The sequence below is a fragment of the Rhinoderma darwinii genome, chromosome 2 (genome assembly GCF_050947455.1).
Source record: "Rhinoderma darwinii isolate aRhiDar2 chromosome 2, aRhiDar2.hap1, whole genome shotgun sequence".
In the NCBI taxonomy this organism is placed as follows: Eukaryota; Metazoa; Chordata; class Amphibia; order Anura; family Rhinodermatidae; genus Rhinoderma; species Rhinoderma darwinii.
Genome location: NC_134688.1, coordinates 351,730,753 through 351,743,272, shown reverse-complemented (window position 1 = coordinate 351,743,272; position 12,520 = coordinate 351,730,753). Strand labels below are relative to the sequence as shown.

General features: G+C 44.6%; 1 non-coding gene across 1 annotated transcript; it reads left to right on the top strand.

Moving 5' to 3' along the window:
* Positions 1–8,079: 8,079 nt before the first annotated feature.
* Positions 8,080–8,270, top strand: LOC142747556 (U2 spliceosomal RNA). Its single transcript, XR_012881857.1, has one exon. It is a non-coding gene; the product is annotated as a U2 spliceosomal RNA (small nuclear RNA).
* Positions 8,271–12,520: the final 4,250 nt, after the last annotated feature.

The window sequence follows — 12,520 nt, the reverse complement described above, 5'->3', positions numbered from 1 at the left end:
GTCCGGTTGGCTTAACATCTGAGTATTATAGGACCTTTAACGAGAGTTTGACTCATCTCTTGACCATGGTATTTAACGAATGTCTTTCCTCAGGTGTTCTGCTTAGGTCATTGAGGAGGTCGGCCTTGTTTTGTCAAAGGGTAAGGATCCGTCACGTATCGAGAACTGGCGACCCATAGCACTTCTCAAGACGGATAGGAAGATTTTGATGAAGATACGGTTTAACCGGTTGGTCCAATTTGCACCCCGGTTGCTTTCGGTGGCTCAGCACTGCTCTGTTCTAGGCCGCAGTGTGTTTAGCACTCTATTTTGTGTCCGGAATGCTGTGGAGCAGGGCAGGGCAGGGCGGTTCACTGGAAGGGGTATGTGCTGTCTTTGGATCAGGCAAAAGCATTTGATCGAGCTGACCATGAGTGGTCTGTCCTCCTGAGGTACAGCTTGCCAGGAGGGTTCGTTGATTGGCTTAAGACTTTATACGCAGGGGCTGAAAGTTTCCCGCTGTTAATGGTTGATTGGGCCACCCTTTTAAGGTTGAATCTGGTGTTCGTCAAGGTTGTCCCCTTAGCCTCCTTCTATACATGTGTGCGATCGACCCTTTTTCTTAGTAGGGTTGATCATGGACCATTGGTTAGGGTGGGGGTTGATCAGGCGACACCAGATACTACTCTAAGTGTAGTGGCATATGCAGATGATGTCACTCTCTTTGTCTCCGAGAGAGAGAGAGGAGGCGCATTGGGTGATGTCTGAAGTTGACTGCTACTCGGAGATATCCGGGTCTAGTATCAATCGTGAAAAGTGTGAGAGTTTCTGGATGGGAGACGGAGAGCCTAGTTATGATCTCCCGGACACCCTCCAGGCAAAAATTCTTGGCATCGAATTTGGCCAGAGATTATCCTACTCCCCAAATTGGGAGAGCAGGCTTAAAATCGCCAAGGTGGGCCAGTGGAAGGGTTGGTCTTTAACCCTCATAGATAGGGCCAACTTGATCAAAACATACCGGATTCCTATTTAGAGTTATGCAGGCAGTGTCTGTATCTTGCCAGAATCTCTCTGGACACGGGGGTCTATGGCCTGTTCTTCCAGATGTTGTGGGGGAACAGGCTTAACCTAGGCAAAAGAGCGAATACTCACTGTACAAGGAAACTAGGGGGGTTGTATATGGTCAACCCCAAGGTATTCCTGGGGAATGCCTTTGTTGAGATCAATCTTGCAAACCTCTGGCAAGAGAGGGCTCCTTTGTGGGTAATCTCCTGTAAGGGATGGTTTTAGCCTTTCTTCCAGGAATGGGAGAGAGGAGGGCAAGCAGTGACGTAACTACCGCGGTAGCAGCCGTAGCAGCTGCTACAGGGCCCGCGGCTTGAGGGGCCCGTGCCGGCAGCTGACACGCCCCCCCCATATGCCCGGTGGCGCCGCTAGCGGCCGTTATAGTAGCGCTTCTACTATGGGGCCCGCGCCGCCGAGCCTCCAACAAGTATGGGCTGGGCGACACATGCCCTCTCATGTGTGTAGGCGTCGCTAGCACCGGCGGGGGCCCCAGTGCTAGTGACAGCCAAATACATGCACTAGCCTTACAATGACGCTGATTGGCTAGCGGCACGATGATGTCATCGCGCCGCTTCCATGCTTGAAAGGTCCTCATTGACGGGGCAAGTTATTCTGCCCCGCCAATCAGCGTCATTGAACGACGCTCGTTCAGCTCCTATGTAAAGATTTTTATTTTATTTTTCTCTCATAAAACTGTAAATGGCATTATCTATAGTCGGGGCTCTATCTACAGGGGGGTCGTCTATATGTGGGCCACTATATACAGGGGGGTCTATATTTGGGGCACTAGCTACACGGGTGGTCTGTATGTGGGGATGTGGGGCACAATCTACAGGGGGTTCTATATGTGGGGATGTGGGCCACTATATACAGGGGGGGTCTATATTTGGGCCACTATCTACATGGGGGTCTATATGTGGGGCAATATCTACAGGGTGGTCTAAATGTGGGGCACTATATACAGGGGGAGCTATATGTGAGACACTATACAGGGGTGGGCTATATGTAGAGCACTATCTGTAGGGGAGCTATTTTTTTAGGGCACTTTCTACAGGGGTGGGCTATATGTGGGACACTATATACATGGGTGGGTTACCTGTGGGGTACTAGCAACAGGGTGGCTATATGTAGGGCACTGTCTACAGAGGTGGGCTATACATGGAGCACTACCTATAGGGGAAGCTATATGTAGGGCAGCATGGTGGCTATGGGGGCACTATTTACAGGGGGCACGGTGTGTGTGTGTGTGTGTGTGTGTGTGTGTGTGTGTGTGTGTGTGTGTGTGACAGTGTATGGTACTATTATAATCAGGGACACAGTGTATGGCGCTATTATAGTTAGAGGTGCAAGAGGTGTTGAGAATTGTAACTTTGTTTATAGGTGCAGAAATGTTTTAAAAGTGAGAAGCTGAAGACATCTGAGCGGAAAACTGCAGAAATGGGTCATGGCCGGTAGAAATACATCATAGATGTCTGGACCGGAGGGAGAAGAAAAGAACTAGAATCTGAGACGTCACTGGTGAGTCACTTAATGTAAATGTTTATTCTGCCTCTAATCATCACTGTAGTTACTGTATGATCTGCAGGGAGATGATTATGATATAATTTATTTTTTGTGAAACAGCATCTCCCAGCATATCCTTACCATTGTTCGGGCCATGCTGGGAGCTGTAGTTTTACGCTGTACAAACCTATACGGCAGGGGTTGCACGAGAGAAAATTTTGTTTACATTATATTAAAAGCAATATAAAAAATAAAAAAATAAAATCATGACACCTTCCCTTTAAAGAGAGTTTGACTCCTCTCTTGACCATGGTACTCAACGAATGTCTTTCCTCGGGCGTTCTGCTTAGGTCAATGAGAAGGTCGGCCTTGTTTTGTCAGAGGGTAAGGATCCGTCACGTTTCGAGAACTGGAGACCCATAGAACTTCTCAATACGGATAGGAAGATTTTGGTGAAGATACTGTTTAATCGGTTGGTCCAATTTGCACCCCTTTCGGTGGCTCAGCACTGATCTGTTCCAGGTCGCAGTGTGTTTAGCACTCTATTTTGTGTCTGGAATGCTGTGGAGCAGAGCAGGGCAGTTCACTGGAAGGGGTATGTGCTGTCTTTGGATCAGGCAAAAGCATTTGATTGAGTTGACCATAAGTACCTCTGGTCTGTCCTCCTGAGGTACAACTTGCCAGGAGGGTTCATTGATTGGCTTAAGACTTTATATGCAAGGGCTGAGAGTTTTCCGCTGTGAATGGTTGGTTGGGCCACCCTTTTAAGGATGAATCTGGTGTTCCTCAAGGTTGTCCCCTTAGCCTCCTCCTATACATGTTTGCGATCAACCCTTTTCTTAGGACGGTTGATCATGGACATTGGTTTGGGTGAGGGTTGATCAGGCGGCACCAGATGCTACTCTAAGTGTAGTGGCACATGCGGTTGATGTCACTCTCTTTGTCTCCGAGAGAGAGAGGAGGCGCATTGGGTGATGTCTGAAGTTGACTGCTACTTAGAGATATCTGGGTCTAGTATCAATCGTGACAAGTGTGAGAGTTTCTGGATGGGAAACGGAGAGCCTAGTTATGATCTCCCGGACACTCTCCGAGCAAAAATTCTTGGCATCGAATTTGGCCATACTTTCCAAATTAAAATCGCGATGGTGGGCCAGTGGAAGAGTTGGTCTTTAACCCTCATGGAAAGGGTCAACTTGATCAAAACATACGGGATTCCTATTTTGAGTTATGTAGGCAGTGTCTGTATCTTGCCAGAATCTCTCTGGACACGGGTCTATGGCCTGTTCTTCCAGATGTTGTGGGGGAACAGGCTTAACCTAGTCAAAAGAGAGATTACTCACAGTACAAGGAAACTAGGGGGGGTTGTATATGGTCAACCCCAAGGTATTCCTTGTGAATACCTTTGTTAAGATCAATCTTACAAACCTCTGGCAAGAGAGGGCTCCTTTGTGGGTAATCTCCTGTAAGGGATGGTTTTAGCCTTTCTTCCAGGAATGGGAGAGAGGAGGGCAAGTGAAGAATCTCCACACGGACATCTCCCGGCTTACGTTATCCTGGCTCTAAAGGTTGTACGCCGGTGGGATTTGGTCGTGTGGGAGATAAGCACCCTGTCGTGAAAACTCCTTGACAAGAGGGTACGGTCGACGCACTTCCAAAAACTACTGGTGCTCAGGGATTGCCCAAGCAGGGTCCTAAAGGTTGGCTTTCCGCCTATTAAAGGGAATGTGTCGCTAGAATTTTTTATTTCATTTATTTATTTAGTTAAACAATTATTATTTAAGTGATTAAACATTGTTTTAATTTTTTCAATTTTTTCACAAGTCAGGAAATATTATAAATTAGATTCTAATTTATAACATTTCCATGTGCTGGCCACTAGAGGGAGCAGTACTAAAAATTGCAGAATGGTCAATGTGGTAAAGCGACCTCATTTCTTTATGCTGCAAAATTGGGACACTCTCTCTCTAGTGTCCTCACACAATCCCCTCTCACTTATTCTGGCTTTGAATCTTCAAACCTCCTACACTGTGTGTGGCCATTTTCTGAGCGACTGCAGAGTGTAGGAGGATTAGATACAGTGCTCAGCAGACGGTATAACACGAACATACACGAACATACATGAACATAAATTACATCCTCCTGCCGCCGCCTCCGCTCCTATTCCTTGCGCCTCCGCTTCCTTGAACATATGGCCGGAAGCCGCGGCCGGAAGTCGTCATCTTACTGACTGGCAGCGGCTTCCGGTCCACATGAAGACGGAACGGCTCTCGTTCGCATTCTCTATGGGGTTGTATGTGCCAGATTCCATCTCTGTATGTGTTGTTAATCGACACATACAGAGATGAAAATAAAATAGTAGCCCCCATAGAGAAGTAAAAGTAAGAATAAAGTAAAAAGTAGAACATGAGAACACAAATAAATAAAATTTATGTTAATATCGTATTAAAAGAAGCTGTATGTTAGGTGTAACCTGAAGTATAGGAACTCTGAGGAAAGAGGTTGTCCTCGGGAGGAGTGTTGCAGCATGCTGGAGAGCATGGAGCACTTCCTGCTTCAGTGCCCCTTCAACACAGAGGTCTACAGTAGGGTGGGTGGTTTCATCGGTTGGCCTAGGCTGGCTGACATTTCCTATCCAGAGGGGCCTATGGTGCATTCAAAAGCTTTGATGGGAGTCATTTTCAACTTAGTGTAGTGGTCAGGTTCTTCACTTGGAACGCACGTTGTTTAGTATCGACGCATCAGAAAATCCTCCCTGTAGATGAAGTATGTAGGAACATCTTAGGGGACCTGGTGAAAGTGCGCTCTTTGGAGTATGAGACACTGGGTGCCAGCAGAACCTCTTTATTGTGGAGGGGTCTTGCTTTTCAGGTGCACTAGTTCTCTGAGGCTCCCTTCCTGGTGGGGGGCTATAACACCTTAGCCTTTTGTTTTGGTCAGTAGTTTGGTGAGGATATGGCAGGCACTAAACTTGGGTCTTAGGCCCCATGCACACAAATGTGCTTTTGCGGCCGCAATTCCCCCGAAAATCCATGGGAGAATTGCAGCCCCATTCATTCCTATGGGGCCATGCACACGACCGTGGTTTTCACGGTCCGTGCATGGACCCATAGCGCGGACCGCAGAAAGAACGGGCAAGCCTTATTACGGCCGTGTTCTGCGATCCGGACTCATCGAAAATAATAGCTGCGGCTGTCACTCTGTGGCCGGCCGACCCCGAAATCACGGCCATGCACATGGCTATGGTCGTGTGCAGGAGGCCTAATGGTTTGATTAAAAGGCTTGGTTAAGTTGTAAGTAATGCCAGAGCTGGTTCACCTTCTCTCAGTGGATCGCAGGTGAGTAAGCTCAGGGCCTCAGCAGTACCTGGTCAATTTCCAGTGGGGAATCTGAGGTGCTGCTAATAAGGGTATGTTCACACGGCAGCGTCCGTTACGGCTGAAATTACGGTGCTGTTTTCAGGAGAAAACAGCACCGTAATTTCAGCCGTAATGGCATGTGCAGGCGTCTTTTGCTGCGTCCATTACGGACGTAATTGGAGCTGTTTTTCCATGGTGTCAATGTAAAACGGCTCCATTTACGTCTGAAGAAGTGACTGGCACTTCTTTGACACGGGCGTCTTTTTTTACGCGCCGCCTTTTGACAGCGGCGAGTAAAAAAAATTACCGTCGAAACAGAACATCGTAAGACCCATTCAAATGAATGGGCAGATGTTTGCCGACGCTTTTGAGCCGCATTTTCGGACGTAATTCGGGGCTAAAACGCCCGAATTACGTCCGTAAATAATGTGTGTGAACCCAGCCTAAGTGTTAAGTATTTTGGTATAAATAAAGGGGCGTTTTTTTATGGGGGCGTTGGAATAACATAAGGGGGTGTATGGAGGGGTGTCTTTTCTTTTCTCCTTTTGTTTTTTTTTTGTAGATTGGTTCAGTAAAAAGATGATTTATGGACATTTAAACCTTGACTGTGGCTTTGGACCAGGCTTATGGACCTTGTTATGAATCTTTATTATTGGGAGATGGGGTGGAGGGTTAGTTGGGTTATTTAGGTAGATAAAAAAAAAAAAAAATCTTTGTGTGTATTGGTTGGTCAATATAGTTATTGTTTGTGTTTTTGATGTGATTACTACTGCTTTTGTGTGGGATTGGGTAAGGAGACTGGATTAGCAGGTAGGTTGGTTAGGGTTACAACAATTGGGAGGTTTGGTTATGTGTGGCTATGTATGGGTATGGATGTGGGGGGGGCGTGTGGCGGCTGGGCTGAGGTTTTGTTTGCTTTGTATTTTTGGTTTGTTATAGGAGGATGACAATATTGTTATGTTATGGTATGTTATTAATTTTTATATTAAAAAAAGATAAGCAGCAGTAGCAGCAGCGGTGGTAGCAGCCATCCCATTCCCTATCATGAAATGTGCGTGCGAGTGCATGCATGGGTGCTGGATGGAATGAGTTCCCCTCCCTGCATTTCCAAGGCCTAAGCACTTCACTTGCAACACACACTCGCCTACAAAGATAAATTTTTATGTATTAATATGTCACCTGGAAGACTAAAACTGTGGAAGGTGTCAGCGATTTTTTTGGGATGCTGAATTCCCATTTTGCAGTCCCCTGTCTCCTCCTTTTCGCCTTCAGAAGGCAGCTGTGCAGAAACACGTCTTGCTCGCTCAACATGAAAATGGATGATAAACTCAAGCACTCCTTCAGGTGAAATATGCAAAAGGTGATTTATTTGAATAAGGCAATATTTAGAGAAAAAGTAACGTTTCGGCCACAACCCAGCCTTTGTCAAACTCTATTGCCGCTGGTCAATAGAAAAAAATCCTTGCAGAAACAGTGCTGTAGGGTAGCTAGTACTATGGATAGGCATACCAGAGGCAAGCAACAGAGTTTGACAAAGGCCGGATTGTGGCCGAAACTTTAATTTTTCTCTAAATATTGCCTTATTTAAATAAATCACCTTTTGCATATTTCAACTAATGGAGTGCGTGAGTTTATCTTTCAAATATTTACGGGATGGGAACCTTACCTACAGCACCCTGACAACCTGTAGAGTGCCACAGATTTGATCAACATGAAAATGGAGACTGACCGACTGCATTGGAAGGCTCCGGTGGAAGTCTGCATGTGTCACAATGGGGTCCATCAGCAGGCAGAGGCAGTGACGTCATAAAGAGACCTCAGCAAGACAAGCCTAGGCCCAGGCAGAGTTGGTCATTCAGCAGTTGGACAGCAGTCTAGTGTATTGCAGCTCATCCATACCGTGAAGGAGGTAGGGGGCGGTCGTGGACATGAACTTTCGGCACAGCATGCATCCGCACAGCAGGAGGGCGAATGGGCGCAGCCAAGAAGGCGCTTTTATATAGATTCGGATGCTGCTTTCTGCAGAGCATTGTGGTGAAAGAACCATACCATATCTATTTCTCTCTCGCCACGTGTGACGATGCCGGCGGTGGCCCATGGGGGGTGCCTAGAAGTAGCCTCCATACTCTTCAAGAGGTGGATAATTTTGGCGCCAAAACTGGTGCCAACGAGGATTATTACTTCTCTGTCTTTTGGCTAAGATCAAGTCTAATATCTGTTCATATCAGTTTAATATCCGGTGCGTCCCCTATCTAGGGACCATATAATAAATGGATTTTTAGAACAGGGAGATGGAAAGAGAGCTTGCTCCGTCCACTCCACGCATTGACCTGGTATTGCAGTACCTCCAGAACTGGTGCAACCCTTCCTGATCCAGTGAGCAAAAGCAGAATCTAAAAGAACTTTGCCCTCTTCCTTTCTGTCCACAGTGCAGCTTTAATCCCATTACTTGCAATACTATACAATGTCTTTATTTCATTAGTTAACTAGTGAATGAATGACGCGACTATTTCGGAAGCAGCAGTGGCGGTGGTGGTCTGTTGCTGTCCTGTGCCTGCGGCCTATTTAAGGCACAACTACTATATGCCTGAGCAACACCGGAACAACCTAATTGTATCCTGCAAAGGTACGTGTGTACATCATATTCACACCCGCTATTGCGTCAGACGCTCCCACTATTGCTCTCTGGTATCAGTCAGCACCCAGTTGACCAAAAAATAGCCTGGCTCCAGTCCGCTGTTGCTGTCAGCCTGTGTGTCCAGCTACCTGCCTGTGTCTGGCTAGGCTACCCGCTATCAGCTTCAATCCACCACTGCTCATGTGCTTGCAACATGACATATATAATGTTGCATGCAACACTTGACTAAGGGACAGCTTGTTCTGCTGTGACCTACTAGCAACTTGACACCCCAGAAACCCAGTAAGAACATGGACAACAACTTTTTGGTGGAAGGCCACAGCAGCCTCTTATTTAAACAATTACAAATTAATGTCAAGCATATAAACATTTAATCATAAATAACCTTTTTTAACCCCTTCCCGCAAATGGGCGTTACTGTATGTCCTTTCTAGCGGTGCGTTCGCTTCATCTTCAGCGGGTATAGGCTTTAATATACAGCCGACATCTCACTGCTAAGGCGGCGATCACAGTTCACTCCGATCACCGCCGTTTAACCCCTTAAATGCCGCTGTCAATAGCGACAGCGGCATTTAAGTGATTGACACAGAGGGAGGGGGCTCCCTCTGTACCCTATTGGCCCCCCTGCCAAAGGCAGGACCTAATAGACTGATTGTTGTAAAATGACAGTTACAAGGACAGTGACAGTTACAGTTACAAAGTAGTGCAGTGTACTGGATGAGGGGGATCATAAGATCAGATCTTCAAGTGCCCTAGTAAGGGTAAATAAAAAAAGTAAAAAAAAAAGTTTTATGTAATAAAACCAATAAATCGCCCTGTTTCGCTGATCAAGTTCTTTATAATTAGAGAAAAAATAAATAAATAAAAAACTATACATAATAATAGGTATCGCCGCATTCATATCGGCCGGAGCTATACAAATATAATTATTTATCCCGCACAGTGAACACTAAAAAAAAATGACAATTAAAAAATGGCAGAATTTTGATTTTTGGTCACGTTGTTTCCAAAAAAATAGAATAAAATGTGATTAAAAAGTCGCAAGTACAACAAAACAATACCAATACAAACTACAGTTTGTCGCGCAAAAAACAAGCCCTCACTTCGCTCTGTCGACAAAAAAATAAAAAAAGTTATGGCTCGCAGCATATGGTGACACTAAAACATTATATTATTTAGTAAAAAGTGTTTTTATTTTGTAACAGTAGTAAAACATATAAAAACTATATAAATTTGGTATAGCCATAATTGTATCGAACCGCAGAATAAAGTAAACATGTTGTTTATACTGCACAGAGAACGCCGTTAAAAATTTATAAAAACAGTGAGAGAATTTCTGTTTTTTGGTCTCCTCATCTCCTAAAAAATTGAATAAAAACTGATCAAAAAAAAAATTAATCGCAGGTACCCCAAAAGGATACTAATAAAAACTAAAGCTCGTCCCATGAAAATCAAGCACTCACACAGCTCGTCAACAGAAAAATAAAAAGTTATGACTCTTGGAACGCAATAATGCAAAACAACGGCCCAGACTAATTTATATGTGCAGCAGTTCCTCACCTAAAACCTCACGTCATCATTTGCTAGCCCCCACTGGTAGACCCTGTAAATGCAGCGAAAACGATGAAATTTTTGGGGTCTTACACATGGAGCTAGTGAAGAAGTCAAAGATTAGGCAAGGCTGGAGTGTGGATATTTTGTACAATACCACGGACACCCTTTATAAGTGCAACACCTGCACCCAAAAATCTGGCCTGTGCATAAAGGATTGGTTCAAAGAGGATGTCACTATTCATGGATTATTAATTTTATTATTCATTTACCCCATTATTACATCATCCTATGACCTGATACACCCCACCCAGCTTACATATACCCTGATGTACTCCACAGCTTACATATACCCTGATGTACTCCGCTCGGCTTACATATACCCTGATGTACTCCGCCCAGCATACATATACCCTGATGTACTCCGCCCAGCATACATATAGTCTGTTGTACTCCTCACAGCTTACATATACCCTGATGTACTCCTCACAGCTTACATGTACCCTGATGTACTCCACCCTGCTTACATGTACCCTGATGTACTCCGCCCAGCTTACATGTACCCTGATGTACTCCGCCCAGCTTACATGTACCCTGATGTACTCCGCCCAGCTTACATGTAGACAAATAGAAACTGGGGAGGAGACCTCCAGCTCACCTTTCACACTCCAGTGTGGTGTGGATTGTGGATGGCGCTCGGATCCTCGTGTCGGCACACGGCAGGCTAACGAAGAAGGAAGAAGGTAGGAGGTAGGATCCAGCGCTCGGTGTAGTTAAAACGGATATTCTGTTCCAAGTTTATTGGAGGTAGATTAAAAGGAAAGTCCAGTTGCATGTAGTCCTGGGTGAGTGAGAAGTGGAGGTATATGTCCTCGGAGCCTACGCGTTTCGGACGACTATCCGCGTCCTTAAACTTGGCTGTAGTGATTTTTGAAATGAGCGCGCTGTTATTTTATACTTAGTCAGCTGATTCATGCGTGTCATCGTCTGAGTTGTTTTGGAACGCACAGCCGGAAATGATCCATTTATACTCAGTCAGCTGTTAATTGATGCGTGTCATCCTCTGTTCTGCGTTGGAACGCAGACCGGCAATGGTCGTGGGTTCCTATGTTATCGGTTGGATCTTTTCCGTAAGTAATAGGATTATTCTAAATCTTTATCTGACCTAGACGATTGGGATTGTATGATATGTTATAACTGTTTGTGATAAGTGCTGTATGTTAACAATAATTTTGTTTTGATTTAATTGTGACGTTTCAGATTTTTCAGTGGATATATAATAATCTCGGAGTCTGGTTTAGAAGTATATCCAGGTCTACACGAGCTCCCAAAAACCATCATGAACGTTCGTGTTGGCCGTGAGTAATATTAAAGCGTGGATTTTTACTCGTATAACCGATGATTTATATGCATAAGGTTGTGTTTATTAATTGGTTATAGCGAACATCGGGGACCTATCGAGCTGGTCTTGATGGGTTATCCAGTCATGTAAAAGTGGCCATGAAAATGAATTGGGATTGGTGTTGTTACGTGACTGATGTTGTTTGCCTGAAATGAGGTATGCATGAAGGCCTCTTAGAATGTAACAGCGTGATCTGCATTGATGATGAGGACCATGTGGGGAATGTGTAGGAAGGACTCAACTGGATCTACAAGGGAATTAGGAACACGTAAATGAACAACAAGACTAGGTGATATGTGAATTAAAAAGTGTGCATGACAAAAAGCACATGTTATGTATGCATCACTTGGGGGATTTGTACCTCACATGGATTCGCATAATTGATTCGATTTTGATTTTTGTAAGTCGTAACTCTATCCTAATGTTATGTTTGTGTATGGCTGATATTGCTTCTATATGTAGTGATTGTATTTGTTAGCTAGTAATATTTGTATGTATGATGACTTTTTAGTATAGATACATTAGTTCTTTTCTTAGGTTTAGGCCTTTTGGATATCTAGTATTGAGTCTGTATATCCAGTAAGCTTCCCTAAGATGGATTTTGTGTTTTATGTCCCCTCCTCGTTTGCAGGGATGAATTTTTTCTATTGCGTAGCAACGAAAACATTTGATGGATCTATGATGTTGGGAAATGAAGTGCTTAGCGGCATTTGATATGTTTAGAATGTTTTCATTTCTGATATAGCTGAGGTGTTCTAGAATTCTTACTTTAAACTTCCGATTGGTACAGCCTACGTATTTTAAATTGCATTCAGTGCACTCTATGATGTAGATGACGGCTTCAGAATTACAATTGATGTAGTTTTGAATGTTGAAACTGTCTTTTTTTGTGGAGTCACTGAAAGTTTTGGTAATCTGTACATGGGAGCACACTTTGCATGGGTGCTGCCCACATTTATAGAAGCCAATGGTCTCTAACCATGTTGTTTTTGGTTTTTCGTTGGCAGTGAATAAGGATGGAGACAA